General features: G+C 31.2%; 1 long non-coding RNA gene across 1 annotated transcript; it reads right to left on the bottom strand.

Annotated features, from left to right (window-relative positions):
- Positions 1-4,854: 4,854 nt before the first annotated feature.
- LOC143078305 (uncharacterized) lies at positions 4,855-10,402 on the bottom strand. The gene is made up of 3 exons (XR_012979163.1): positions 10,217-10,402; positions 6,297-6,390; positions 4,855-4,991 (listed from the first exon to the last, which is right to left on the bottom strand). It is a non-coding gene; the product is annotated as an uncharacterized LOC143078305 (long non-coding RNA).
- Between the last annotated feature and the right edge of the window lie 3,260 nt (positions 10,403-13,662).

The raw sequence follows: 13,662 nt of genomic DNA, 5'->3' as shown, positions 1-13,662 counted from the left end.
ACAAAATAAACGATCACAGCACGATTTTAAAAAACACTTAGGCTGTCCGTAACTTCAAAACAACTTGTCCGTAACTTTTTTCATCATACCAATAGAGATGTCCGTAACTTTCAAAGAATCGACATACGCGGATGTAATGTTTAAACTGATGATAGAGATTGCATCGCATACATATTCACAAAACGAAGTAGATGTCTAGTATGATATAATTCATTGTATCGATGGAAGACAAAATTGGGAAAAATATGAAAAAAATCACGATAAATCCGCAAAACTCGGGTCTCATTTTGTATAACGTCGGGTATCCGAATCGCCAAGTTCGGGGGGTTGTATCCGATCATAGCAGTATGATAAACTGTTGAAACATATCATTGTTCGTTTTTATTTTTGAACAAGTAGACTACACAAGTATTTTTTACACATACACGTAGCATGTATATACACTTACTGATTTTCTGCCAGCAACGACAAGGGTAGCGTGAATCCGGGATTTTAGATTTTGGAGGGGACCCCAAATTGCCCAGGCATGCAGTGGATAGACTATACGAGACTTAAGTGCACAAACTTTTTCCGTCTTTTTGAAAAAGCCAAAAACACTTTTCTCTCATCCCCACAAGAACCAAGATTTACAGTAAATGGGAAAACTTAAAAAAAGGACATTTTGTATAAATGAATAAACCTAGTTTTACAGCAGCTGCATATTTCATTTGTATGCAAGTTGCATTAAATATCATTAAACTGAATAAAACTAAAAGACACAATAGGTAAAAGTCAGTGACAATAAAAGGAAAAGAGCAGTCAACATAGTGTAACAATTCGACATAGTATAAAAAAAATATAAATAACTACGTAGGACAACAGGATAATTTAATAGTCTAACAACCCCTGATAACATACAAAGAGAGAAAAAAAAAACATACTAGGAAACATATTCAAAAAATCATAACACTATAACTAACTGGTGGGATGTATAAATACCGAGCCGCGTCAAAGAGTATTCATCAAAATACACATAGAAAGAAACAGAGGTGAAGGTAAACCGCAAACATATAATTAAACTCAAAACATTAAAGAGTATGGAAAAGCCTTGGTCTGACAAGCGAAAAACGTCGATAAGACGCACATCAGTAAATAAAAGTTCAAACCATAACCAGGATGGAGTACCACAAACCCCACATAAAACTTCTGTGGTGTAAGTATGATGTGTTAATAAAATCACATTTGGTGGTGAATGAGTAGTATAAACGGCCGCGAAGGTTACAAATATGATGTTAATTGTCTTCTAATTGTTAAAATTATAATTCTTAAAATTTTAAATCAAAAGTTACCCACATCTAAAAATAAAGTTACGGACAGTCTGCTTAGTTTCGATCAAAAAGTTACGGACATCTTATGCATTTTTTAAAGTTGACCTTGCGCTTTAGTGAAATCTATATTAACAAATTTATGGTAATTGTTAGTCATTTTTTTATTCAATAATCCTATAAATATTTACATTCTGCATGAAAAACGTCGCAAAAGGTACATTTTGTATGAATTAAATATCAACGAGTTTAGAGTCCGCCATCTTGGGCTGTCGGTAACTTAAGTTACCCACAGCCGTTTAAGCACAGTGATAAACATGCAGCAATAATATATCTAAGGTCATAAGCAAGTGACAATCAACATACAGCAATAATGTATCTAAGGTCATAAGCATTTAAAAAAAAAACATGCAGCAATAATATATCTAAGGTCATAAGCAAGTGACAATCAACATACAGCAATAATGTATCTAAGGTCAAAAGTATAAACATGCAGCAATAATATATCTAATTTCATAAGCATAAACATACAGCAATAATATATCTAAGGTTCTCTGATATTTGTCCTAAAAATGTTTGGCTCTAGCACCACTGTTGAAAAAGTAATGCCACTTTTTTCAACAATTTCCTCAGAGGAAAAAGAGTTTTCCTCAAGGGAAAAAGATTTCCCTTAGGGAATTTGCTGCATAATTATTTCCTTTGAGGAAATTCTTTTTCTTTTGAGGAAATTTGCCGCTTCAAATTTTCCTTTGAGGAAATTTCCTCTAAGGAAATCATTGTTCTTCAAATTTCCTCTAAGGAAATTTCTGAATATCAAATTTCCCTTAAGGAAATGTTTTTCCTCTATACAAATTTCATAACAGTACAAACATTGACAAACAGTATAAATATATTTTCTCCTAGACTGAATTATTGATCATGTTGATACAAAAGATTATATAAAATAAACACTTTTCATGTCAAATTAACTTGTCTTCTGTTTCAGCTGCTGTGTATAATTATTCTACCCCCTACATAACAGTTCAGTGCATAAATAATTCCATTCACAAGACATCTTCCTTCAATTGGTTGAATAAATTTTGGCAACTTGTTCTTCAAACATCTTCTCTGTATATTTGATATGATGGAGAGCCATGTACATAATATTATGTACATAAATGGATAACGCATGTGTTTATTTCGACAACAAACATGACAAAGACACTATTTTTTTTCTTAATTTCTCCATAATCCATCAGTGAATATGTAGGTTGTTACATTTTACACCATTGTGTCCTTGTGCATCTTTGATAGTAGGTCCGAGACCACAATTGTCGTCCCTTGATTTTCGTTGTTCACGAATATAGTCCCTAGTGTTAACAGTGGGTTACTTGCCAATAATTTTTATACCTCTTCCAAATTTATTTCTCCATGTTTAATGCCTCAAATTGTAAGTAGGGGGGTGAAATTACACTGTAAAAAAATTTGGGTCCAGAATTTTACAGAAAAGTAGTGATTTGGTCCAGCTGAAAAAGGTTAAAAATTAGCACTTCGGAAGCTGTCAAAAGATTTCAAGACACCCTAAACACAAAATTGTCCATATTTTGAGTTAGAGGCGATGAAGTTTTCTATAATTTTGATATAATTTGTCCCAAAAGTAGTACAACACACTGTAAAAATTTCATTGAGAAAGCGCAGGTGGGAATTTTTTAATTTTCATTTATGTTCTAAAAGAAATGCACTACGAATTAATTGTGTTCTCGGACCTAAGAGGTGAAGTCTGTAAATATAGAATCTGTACTTTGGCATCTTCCCTAAATGATTTGGTGGTGTCAATTTGTCAAATAGCATGAAACTCAAGGATTTAAACTTTTATTTAATAGAATATCTGCAAAAATGACCAATTTTGGCATTTTATGGTCAAAATAGGCATTTCAAGGCTTTTTCAATACTGATGCATACATGGCATCCTGACTTTCTATCTGACAGGCTTTCATGTGTCAATACTTGTGTTTCTATGCCTTTATCTAGTTCTTTTACTTGTTTTTGAACTCAGAATCTACAGAAAAGAAGATTATCTCAGACAATATGTACAAAATGTGTTGTATAAATGACCCTTGTCTAACGCCCTGTTTGGATGAAGTCAAAAGTGGGGTTCTTGGTACATAAAATTTGAAGTCCACAATAAAGACCTCACTAAATTTGTATCAAAAGCACTTTACAATGTCTATTGTACCTGTTCCATCTCACATAATATCTCTCTTTTCTTCTGTAGGATAGCAAGTGGTTTAAATATAAGCCTGTTGAGACTAAAATTACAATCAAGTTTTTCATTAAAAAGGCAAAAATCTTTGTATCAGACCATACTGTCTGTAAGAAAAGTTAATTGCAAGAGCCTTTTTGTGCTCAGATTTGTTGTATCATATCACATGAGTATAGAAATGATAAAAAAGACACAATTTTTTATTTCTTATAGCCTCAATATGCATTTTTTAATGTAAATATGTGGCACGGCCTAAATTGACCCTTATTTTTTTCCAGTCTTACTTGGCTTAAGACCCTTTTAAACTAATATGATGTGTTATTTGTGACTTTTCTTTCCATTTAAAGTACATTCAATACATATGTAAGGATTATTTATAACCAAAAAGCTTCACAAATTTAAAATTGCTGGAAAATATTACATCTTCATGTAAGGCCCCCTTTCATTGAAAAACCTCAATTTTTAGGCCCAGGCTGATATAAATTTGACTTTTGAATAATTATGCTAACTCTGATAAATCAAATGAGTACTCTATTGCTTTTAGTACATAATAAATGATATATTAGGGCATTTAAAAAGTATTTTTTTGCAATATTTTAATTTTCAAAGCCCAAAATGTTGATAGTTGAAATTATTCAATTTTAACGTCAAAATTTAACACGCAAAGATGAGTATAGAATTTAACATATTGTCTATAATATATATCCTATTGTTACGAAACTTTGCAAGTAGTGTTATAATTTATTAAGCTTTGGTCATACCAAGTTTTTTTAAGATTTGTCAACTCTTTCTATCCTATTAGGTCCGAGACCACAATTGTCGTCCCTTGATTTTCGTTGTTCACGAATATAGTCCCTAGTGTTAACAGTGGGTTACTTGCCAATAATTTTTATACCTCTTCCAAATTTATTTCTCCATGTTTAATGCCTCAAATTGTAAGTAGGGGGGTGAAATTACACTGTAAAAAAATTTGGGTCCAGAATTTTACAGAAAAGTAGTGATTTGGTCCAGCTGAAAAAGGTTAAAAATTAGCACTTCGGAAGCTGTCAAAAGATTTCAAGACACCCTAAACACAAAATTGTCCATATTTTGAGTTAGAGGCGATGAAGTTTTCTATAATTTTGATATAATTTGTCCCAAAAGTAGTACAACACACTGTAAAAATTTCATTGAGAAAGCGCAGGTGGGAATTTTTTAATTTTCATTTATGTTCTAAAAGAAATGCACTACGAATTAATTGTGTTCTCGGACCAGTACTCCATTTTGTTTATAGCAATTTTGTAGAATTTTTTCTATTTCTTTTTCCAGAAAAACACACAATTGAGGTCATTTCACATTAATTAATCCAATTAGCACATTATGTAGAAAAGTATTAACAAATAAGTTTCCTCTTCAGTATAGACTTGCAGGACCTGACGATGATCATAAAAACCAAGATATCTGACCTATAAATACACAAAATAAAAATAAAAAGTTATAAACCTGATAAATTCGAGAAAAAAACAGCAATATAAATAGGCTTATTTTATCATGTTTTAATTAAAGTCATAAGAAACCTCAAATTAAAAAAAAATATGTATAATAATTATGTTTTTTTACTTATTTTTAATTGCTTGCTTCCAGGAAGCAATTCGCCGATACATATTTTCCATATACATAGTGACCCGAGCGTAACCCTCCTCGAAAAAATCCGGTGACCACAATATGCAAGGATCTGTCATTGAAATAAACAAATAGCTGATTATACATGTTAAACACGTGCTCAATACCCATGCTTTTTGTGATTTGTTTACTATAAGGTGGCAATCGGTAAAACTCAGCTTCAAAACACGGCATTTAATGAGCAGCATTATTTGTTAAATCATAACAAACAGAGAGAAAAAAAAATTGACGATTTATATGATATACTTGTGAAAATAATGATAAAATCGTGCACAGAGGACTAAGTTTATGATGTATACATGCATTGGTTCAAAAGTTGGACAAACTTTATTTTTCATCACTCACTCGTTTCATATGACTTTAACATTTGAGAAACTTTCATTTGATATTCTTACTTGTCATGCTTTATATGAGTTCTCTTATTTCAGTGCTTTGTGTCCAAGATTTAATATTCGTTGTTTAGTGCCTTGCAGTGATATTTAAAGTTTAGCCACTTGCAAAAGTTGTTATAGAATGTTCATATGCTGTGTTATTTGAACCACTGTCCTATATTATGGTCAGGTAAGAGGTTGAGTGCTCACAGACATGATATTTTTTTTATTAATTGTTATTGTTTTTGAACATGTTGAACTAAATTGGATTGTTTAAATCTTTCATGTTGGGATCTTTATTGGCTGACCTATAAAGGAAGTGTTGTCTCATTATTGAAGGCCAGCCCATCATTGGCCTTTAATTTCTTGCATCCACTTCTTTGAACTCTGGTGGATAAGTCACTCATTTACCATACCACATCTTCTTATTTTTATAAGAGTCATCATTCAAAGGCAATTACTTTTATCATGTTTATTACTGTAATTCAGAAATTATCCAGAGGTTTTTAGTAATGCGATTAATGTGACTGGGTGAGTATCGCAAAAATAAGAAATCATATTTTGATAACAGAAACATATATATATCATGTATATACATGATATATAATTGATGCAGATTTTTTTTGTAATCACAATAAGTTGTCCATTCCCTGAAAAATCACAATAATAAAGGCAAGCAATAATTTCTGAATTTACAGTATATAGAAGTGGTCTTACCATTTAGGCCTTGTTGTATTCTGTTTATCTTGTTTTGTCGCTCATTTCTATTGAAACTGTTTATATTTTTCATTATTTTTCTATATTTCTTGTCCTATAAAACATAAAAAGGGTAAAAACTATTATTAAAACATCAGTATTTTCTTTATATACAATAATATTTAATAAGAATGGAATATTTGTGCTATTTCATTTCACAAACTTTTTGTCAGTCATGACTTTCAAAGACTTTCACCCTGGTCAATAGTTTAAAAAACAAACATTCCCATACTTTTTCTTGGTGTTCGTACTAATTTTTCATTGGACAACAAAGACATGATTCAACTATTCTTCTATGATTTGTTTCGCTTGACTACCTTAAACTCTGAAATATTGTTTACACTGTATAATCTGTATGTGTCTCACTCGTCAAAATTTCAAATTAATATATAAATAACCAATAAGAATGCTATGCATGGCTCAGCTTGATACAAACGTACACTTTAAACCCTGAACAGTTGGAGCAAGTATGGACACAACATTCAATTCAAACTTTTCTCCATTGGTTAGAGGTATAGGGGGAGGGGGAGATCTCACAAACATGTTTAACCCCGCCGCATTTTGCGCCTGGCCCAAGTTAGGAGCCTCTGGCCTTTGTAAGTCTTGTTTTATTTTAATTTTAGTTTCTTGTGTACACTTTGGAAATTAGTATGGCGTTCATTATCACTGAACTAGTATATATTTGTTTAGGGGCCGGCTGAAGGACGCTTCCGGGTGCGGGAATTTCTTGCTACATTGAAGACCTGTTGGTGACCTTCTGCTGTTGTTTTTTTATTTGGTCGGATTGTTGTCTCTTTGAAAAATTCCCCATTTCCATTCTCAATTTTATGGATACAACTCTGAATTGTAAATTTGGATTGTGATTCAATAGTTGATGCAGCATAGGTTTCTGACATTAAATGAATGTGGTCCAAGTACTTAAAAATTTTAAATTGACAATTAACCTCTAAAATGATCCAATATTCAAAATCTTAATACATGGTTAGATGCAGCATATCAACATGATCAAAGAACCCAAATAATTCATTATTTGATGAAATCAAATAAAGTTCAATTTTGGACCCTTTAGATCTCAATGTGGACCAATTTGTTAACGGGCCAAAATATCAAAAATCTAAATGAATGGTTAGATTCAGCATATCAAAGAACCCCATACATGTATATTCAATTTTTTGGAAATCAAACAAAGTAAAATATTGGACCCCAATTTGGACCAACTTGAAATTTGGGCCCATACTAAAAATCTAAGTAAATATTCAGATTCAGCATATTAACATGATTAAAGAACACCAAGAATTTAAATATTATTAAAATCAAAATAAGTTTAATTTTGGACCCTTTGAACCTTAAGATAGACCAATTTAAACAGGACCAAAAAACTAGGAAGCTTAATACACAGTTAGATTTGGAATATATATATCAAAGAACCCCAATAATTCAATTTTCTATAAAATCAAACAAAGTTTAATATTGGCCCCTTTTGGCCCCTAATTCATGTAATTTCTAAACTCTGGACAAAAACTCTGGTCACAAACCCTGTGTTTGAGTTTCATAGATTTCTGTTAACTTATACTAAAAGTAATTATGCGAAAACCAAGTGTCTTCGGACTACGACCACTACATGATAAAATTAAGAATGGGAATGGGGAATGTGTCAAAGACCCCCCTTTTTTGGACTATCAATGCATTTGAATGGGGACATGTAATTACCCCCCCCCCTTTTTGTCCTGGGTTAGGAAACCCCTTTTTAAAATGACTGGATCCGCCCCTGAAGGGTCTATCATTAAGTTTGACAACTTCAGACATACTACTTTACCAAAAAAATTGACACATTTCATCCAATTTAATTCATTCTTTACTTGCTATTTCATCCATAATATTTTAAAGAAAGAAATTTGGAAGGAGTATGATTTTAATTTGCAAGTTATACACTATCCAAACTAGAGACCTGATAGAGTAGATATATACTTGACTAAAGGAGCTACCATTTGTTTTTATGGGGGAGGGGGGGCTAGGATGAAAAATTTTATCCTGCATTTTTTTTTAGCTGTAATCTCTGTCCTGCCTTTTTATTTTTCACTCTGTTCGTTCCTGCCTTTTTTTTTTTTTTAGTTTATCCTGACTTTTTTTACCTAAATTGTCGTCCTGACTTTTTTGCTAGTGTCTCATCCTGCCTTTTTTTTTTCTCAAACAGTCAGGGGACTTACTTAAATGAGTGATTTTCTAAATCACTGATTTAAGTAACATTATTTCCATAAAGGTTGGAAGTTAGAGTTGTCTTTCTTTAATAATCACCTACTGTAAATTCAGAAATTATTGCGAGGTTTTTATTATTGCGAATAATGCGACTGAGTTGTAAACGCAATAATTAAAACTCGCATTTTGCAATATTTTAACTGAATTTAGCATGGCTTTTCTCAAAATCGTAAAAATTAAAATCGCATTCAAGTGTAAAATGTCAAAATCGCAATAATAAATGCACGCCATCATTTCTGAATTTACAGTATTTAAGTAGTACAAATTAATCACTAGAAGAAGTGATTTAATTTTATTGTAGCTTTAAATATAGAATACTAATGATCCAGGGACTAATTATGTTTCTAAACTTATCAGAACCAACATCTGTGTTGTCTAGGATGACCAGGTCATTTCAGGTGATGACCTTGTACTGAATCTAGGATAATGACATAATAATCACTTGTTTAAGTATCAGACCTCAATTTCCTTCCCAAAAATCACTTCTTTAAGTATCATTTTTTTAATTATCCCTACTAATTTCAACACCCCCGAACAGTGAGATTTTTATCGCAACAGTAAAATTTTATTACATAATCTGAAAGATGAAACCTTGAACTTCACAGGAAAAATACTCCCACTGCTGGGAAAAATCTTTGAAGAAAGTATCAGTTCATTATGTAAAGCCATTATTATAGCATTTTTTCAACTAAAATAGAATTTTCAGCTAAATGATAGCATCAAAGGCAGAAACCTTTCTACTTAAAAGAAGCAAAAAGTTTATTTTTTTTTAATTTTACTAATTAAAAGATATTATTTAAACCAGATGTGTTTAAAATTTGGAAAAAAATACAAAATTTCAATTTGTGACAAAACCACAATTTTGCTACTCGAATAAGTGATTTAAAAATCACCTATTTCAGTAAGTCCCCTGACTGTCAAAACTCCTGTTCTGTCTATTTTTTTCAAATTTCATCCTAGCCCCCCATAAAAATCAAATGGTAGCTCCCTAATTTAAATCAAACTCGGGGTGACTGGCGACAAAGATTTAAGGAAATAGATGACAGTTTACCTACAATGATCTAGCTTCATGGCAATGGCATACATTACAGACTACATCATGTACATGGTCATTCTTAATTATGTTTAAACTTTGGGAGTTCATTTTTTTAATGTTTAAAGCTAACAATTTCAACTACATACATTTATCAAGATTTGATTCTACATTTATATATAATTGTGTATGTCACATGTATGTACATGATGTATTTTAATGTAAAGCATCTGAAAACTCATTAGCCGTTTTCATAGCCTATGCCTGAAAACAGAGATTTCTTATTAAGGAGAAAGCCCCGCCCCCCTTTTTGGTGTGAAATATTTTGTTGATTATATAGGGAATCACTGAAGCATGACTGGAGCAAGCATCCCCCTCTGCCCCCCCCCCCCCAAAATAAAATTATTAAAAAAATGGAAATTTCTGGATCTGCCCATGTCAACCTTTCACTCAGGTCATTGGTGAAGAGTTGTCACACAAAATAAATGATATCAAATGTTCATATGTGTAAGGAGGCAACCATTTGATTTGTAGGGCGAAAGGGTGAATAATCTTGCCTTGTAAAACTTGTGCTATAAATAAAAATTAATACATTTCCATTTAAAAATCCGTCAGCCCAATCTCATCCAGTGAAATAGATTATTATCTGTTTTCGAAATTATATGGAAGTACTTAGTAGTTCAGACGCATTGCAAGGCATTTTTTCTAAGGAGACGTGTAGACTCATTTAATTGGGGGAATGGAACCAATAAATTGATAGGATCCGATATGATCTTCCCAGTAAGGAGCACCTATTTTTTTAGGTAATTATTATTAGTGTCGGTGATCTCACAAGTAAATCAGAGAAAATATTGCATGTAAGTTAATAAGCAGAGAAGAGACAATTATCAACTTGTGTATTATTCATTTTCTCGCAGTTATTTACGGTAAATTAACTATATGTATATATATCCCAAAACAGGTGTTCGGTTCTAGTACTATACAATTTAGTAAAACTGCCTTTGGGGCCTAAAAGGGGTCTTACTGAACCTACTCCTTTATAAATCTTAAGTAGGAATGCGTGGGTTCCATTTCATGAGACCTACACGGATTTTTTATAAAATAAATTTAAAAATTATTAATACAGTTTTCAATTCTTTCCCGGCATAGATAAAAAAAAATATGAAAATAAATAATCTTTTGAAAATAATACGATATGGTTTAATTATTTCTCTTCATTATAATGATAAATCCTTTAGATCTGAAATGTTTAATTAAAACGAATTTATCATTTTGATCTACCGATAAACTTTAAATTGAAGTGACATGGTCAGTTAAGTAACCTGATTAGTTGCATGGCTGATTACCATCTTACAGGTGACCCAGTAATTTTTCATATGACACTAGCGTGTACCCTCGGGGTGTGTATAACTTATTTTTTGGGGAACATCCTGTCCACGGGTAATACTTAGCATATATTGCAACATTTGACATTAAACAAATTTTCTTTGTAGCATCGGAGGCAATTTCATGTTCAACCACACAGAAAATTTCACACAAAAAATATGATAAAATCATAAGAAAAAGAATAAGACATACTAACAAATAAATTTGGCATTAATAAAACGGGGATTCGTGTATTCAAGAGCTTATTTTCAGTGGACAACAACAAATGGAAGTTTTTAACGACCTTGACTGGCTATAATATATATATAGCACTTGCACGGTCGTTCCAGTGGACATATTTCATACCAGATTACTTATTCTTTTTATATATATGACAATTATTGTTTAATCTGATACACGTACCTATAATGTACAGTATTTTGAACAGCTTCAAATATATGGGGTCCGTAGTAATACCGCAAAGGACCTCCTTAGTGCACTAAGAACAAAAATGTGCACTAAGGACCTGATGGAATGATACAACTGTTACAAAGGACATGGCATATAAAAATAGACTTTGTAAAAATTCATTATTTTAAATTTTACAATTATACCTTTTTTTAATTAGAAAGTTATCTAATGTGTATTCGACACGTGCCTCAAAAAATTGATTGTCACCTTTTTAGTGTTATAGGTAGAAATTCACGTTTGCTCAACCTTGACCCGTTCATAATCTGCTAGTAAACTGTTTAAACATGTATATGTTGTGTACAAGTTATCATTTTGTACAAATTAATGTGTACAAAAATATTGTACAAATTATAATTTGTATTTTGACTTTGTACAAATTGTAATTTGTACAAAAAGTGCTTGTACAAATTACAATTTGTACAAAAATGGACAAAAATTCACTTATAACTTGTACAATTATTTATCATATGGATTTTGGAGTAAAAAGCATCGGTACACATTATTGAAATGCTATTAAATGACCACACAGTACACCTAAGTTACAAAATCAAACATTATTTCTTTATCATTCGTTTGAGCAGTTGATCTAGTGATTCATGGAATCAGGTATTACAAACCATCTTTTGACTCCCAAATCGATGACGACCTGTTTTACTGGCATTTTAACTGCTTCACATAGCGAACGTTGAAGCTCAAGAACCGTTGCTGTGAATAAACATGTGTATTTCACTGCTTCAGTTGGACTTTTAGACAAATAAATATCCAAGAAAGAAAGCGAGATTAAACACCCCATTTGGTTAAGGAATATGACTATGCTAAAGTCAGGAATATGTCAGTTGTTTTTCTGCCGTTTTTTTATCAATGTTTTTTTCAACAAGGATCTTTGTTTTATAAATATCAAACTTAACGGAAATCAGTTGAGACAATCTAAGCTTGAAAAAACAACGTTAAACATATGCAAAACAGACAGACAGACTTTTATTTTATAGTTGGTGTAGTATTATAAAATCATCAGACCCAATGACATTGAACCATCAATCTTTTCACAAACAAAAGTGAAGCTGAACAAGTCATATAAATCCAATCTTTTGAGGTACCAATTACAAATATAAACTATAACTTGTTTAAAGAAAAATTTGATTGTTTTCATGGAATTTTTGAAATAACGAATAAGTGGCAACATATCTTTTGAGATCCTTTTCACGATCATCAAAATGCTATGCACGATTTTTCACGATACAAAATATCAAATTTTACAACTATAATCGTTTTTGCAAACTTTCTAAATAAAACAAAAATCCTCAAAATAACGATAAGAACTAATCAAGCAGTACTATTGAATGATCTCTTTTTTTTTTTTTTTAAAGAAAAAGTAGTTTATGTATTAAAAATTTGTATAAAAATCCTATTTGTTTACTTTTTTCTCTCAAAAATTTCGAAGATCAATCTGCCTTTTGTAGTTGTGAAAAAACGGTGTATTTTGTTAATTAAGTTTAGTGTGTGGTCAGTTAATTACAATTCTATCGTGTGAATCAATGCATTTTTCACCAAAATTCATATTTAAAACTGTTGTACAAGTTATAAGTGAATTTTGGTCAAATTTTGTACAAATTGTAATTTGTACAGGCACGTTTTGTACAAATTATAATTTGTACAAAGTCAAAATACAAATTATAATTTGTACAATATTTTTGTACAAATTATAATTTGTATACAAAATGATAACTTGTACACAACATATATATGGTATTTCAAATTGTTCTTTATTTTTTTCCCATTTGTTTGTTTCTGCCGTATTTATTCTGTCTGTTATAATTTTTACTTCTAAAGTAATAAAGTATTTTCAACTCTTTTCAGTTTGGGAATTTTTAATCCTTTTAATTTTAAAAAGACAAATAATTGAGAACACTTCACGGAAAAGTGAGGATTTATATTTGGTTGCTTAACGTCCAGTTGCCAATACTTCATTCATTTTTCTGATGTCAGGGACCATGCCTCACAGCAAGGTTTTATAAGGATAGAACATAGGCAAATGCAAATAGATTCTATTGACTATATCTTTGCTGCTTTGGTCTCTGCATGTATAATGATTTATTATGTTTTATGGGATACTTAACTTCTGTTCTACAAATTTTATATTAAAATATATTCTGATTTTTCATTTTTAATGAGATTTTAGTTTCTGTTGATTAGAGGCAGTAC

This window comes from Mytilus galloprovincialis, chromosome 6 (genome assembly GCF_965363235.1).
Source record: "Mytilus galloprovincialis chromosome 6, xbMytGall1.hap1.1, whole genome shotgun sequence".
In the NCBI taxonomy this organism is placed as follows: Eukaryota; Metazoa; Mollusca; class Bivalvia; order Mytilida; family Mytilidae; genus Mytilus; species Mytilus galloprovincialis.
This window is presented reverse-complemented; position numbering and strand designations above follow the sequence as displayed.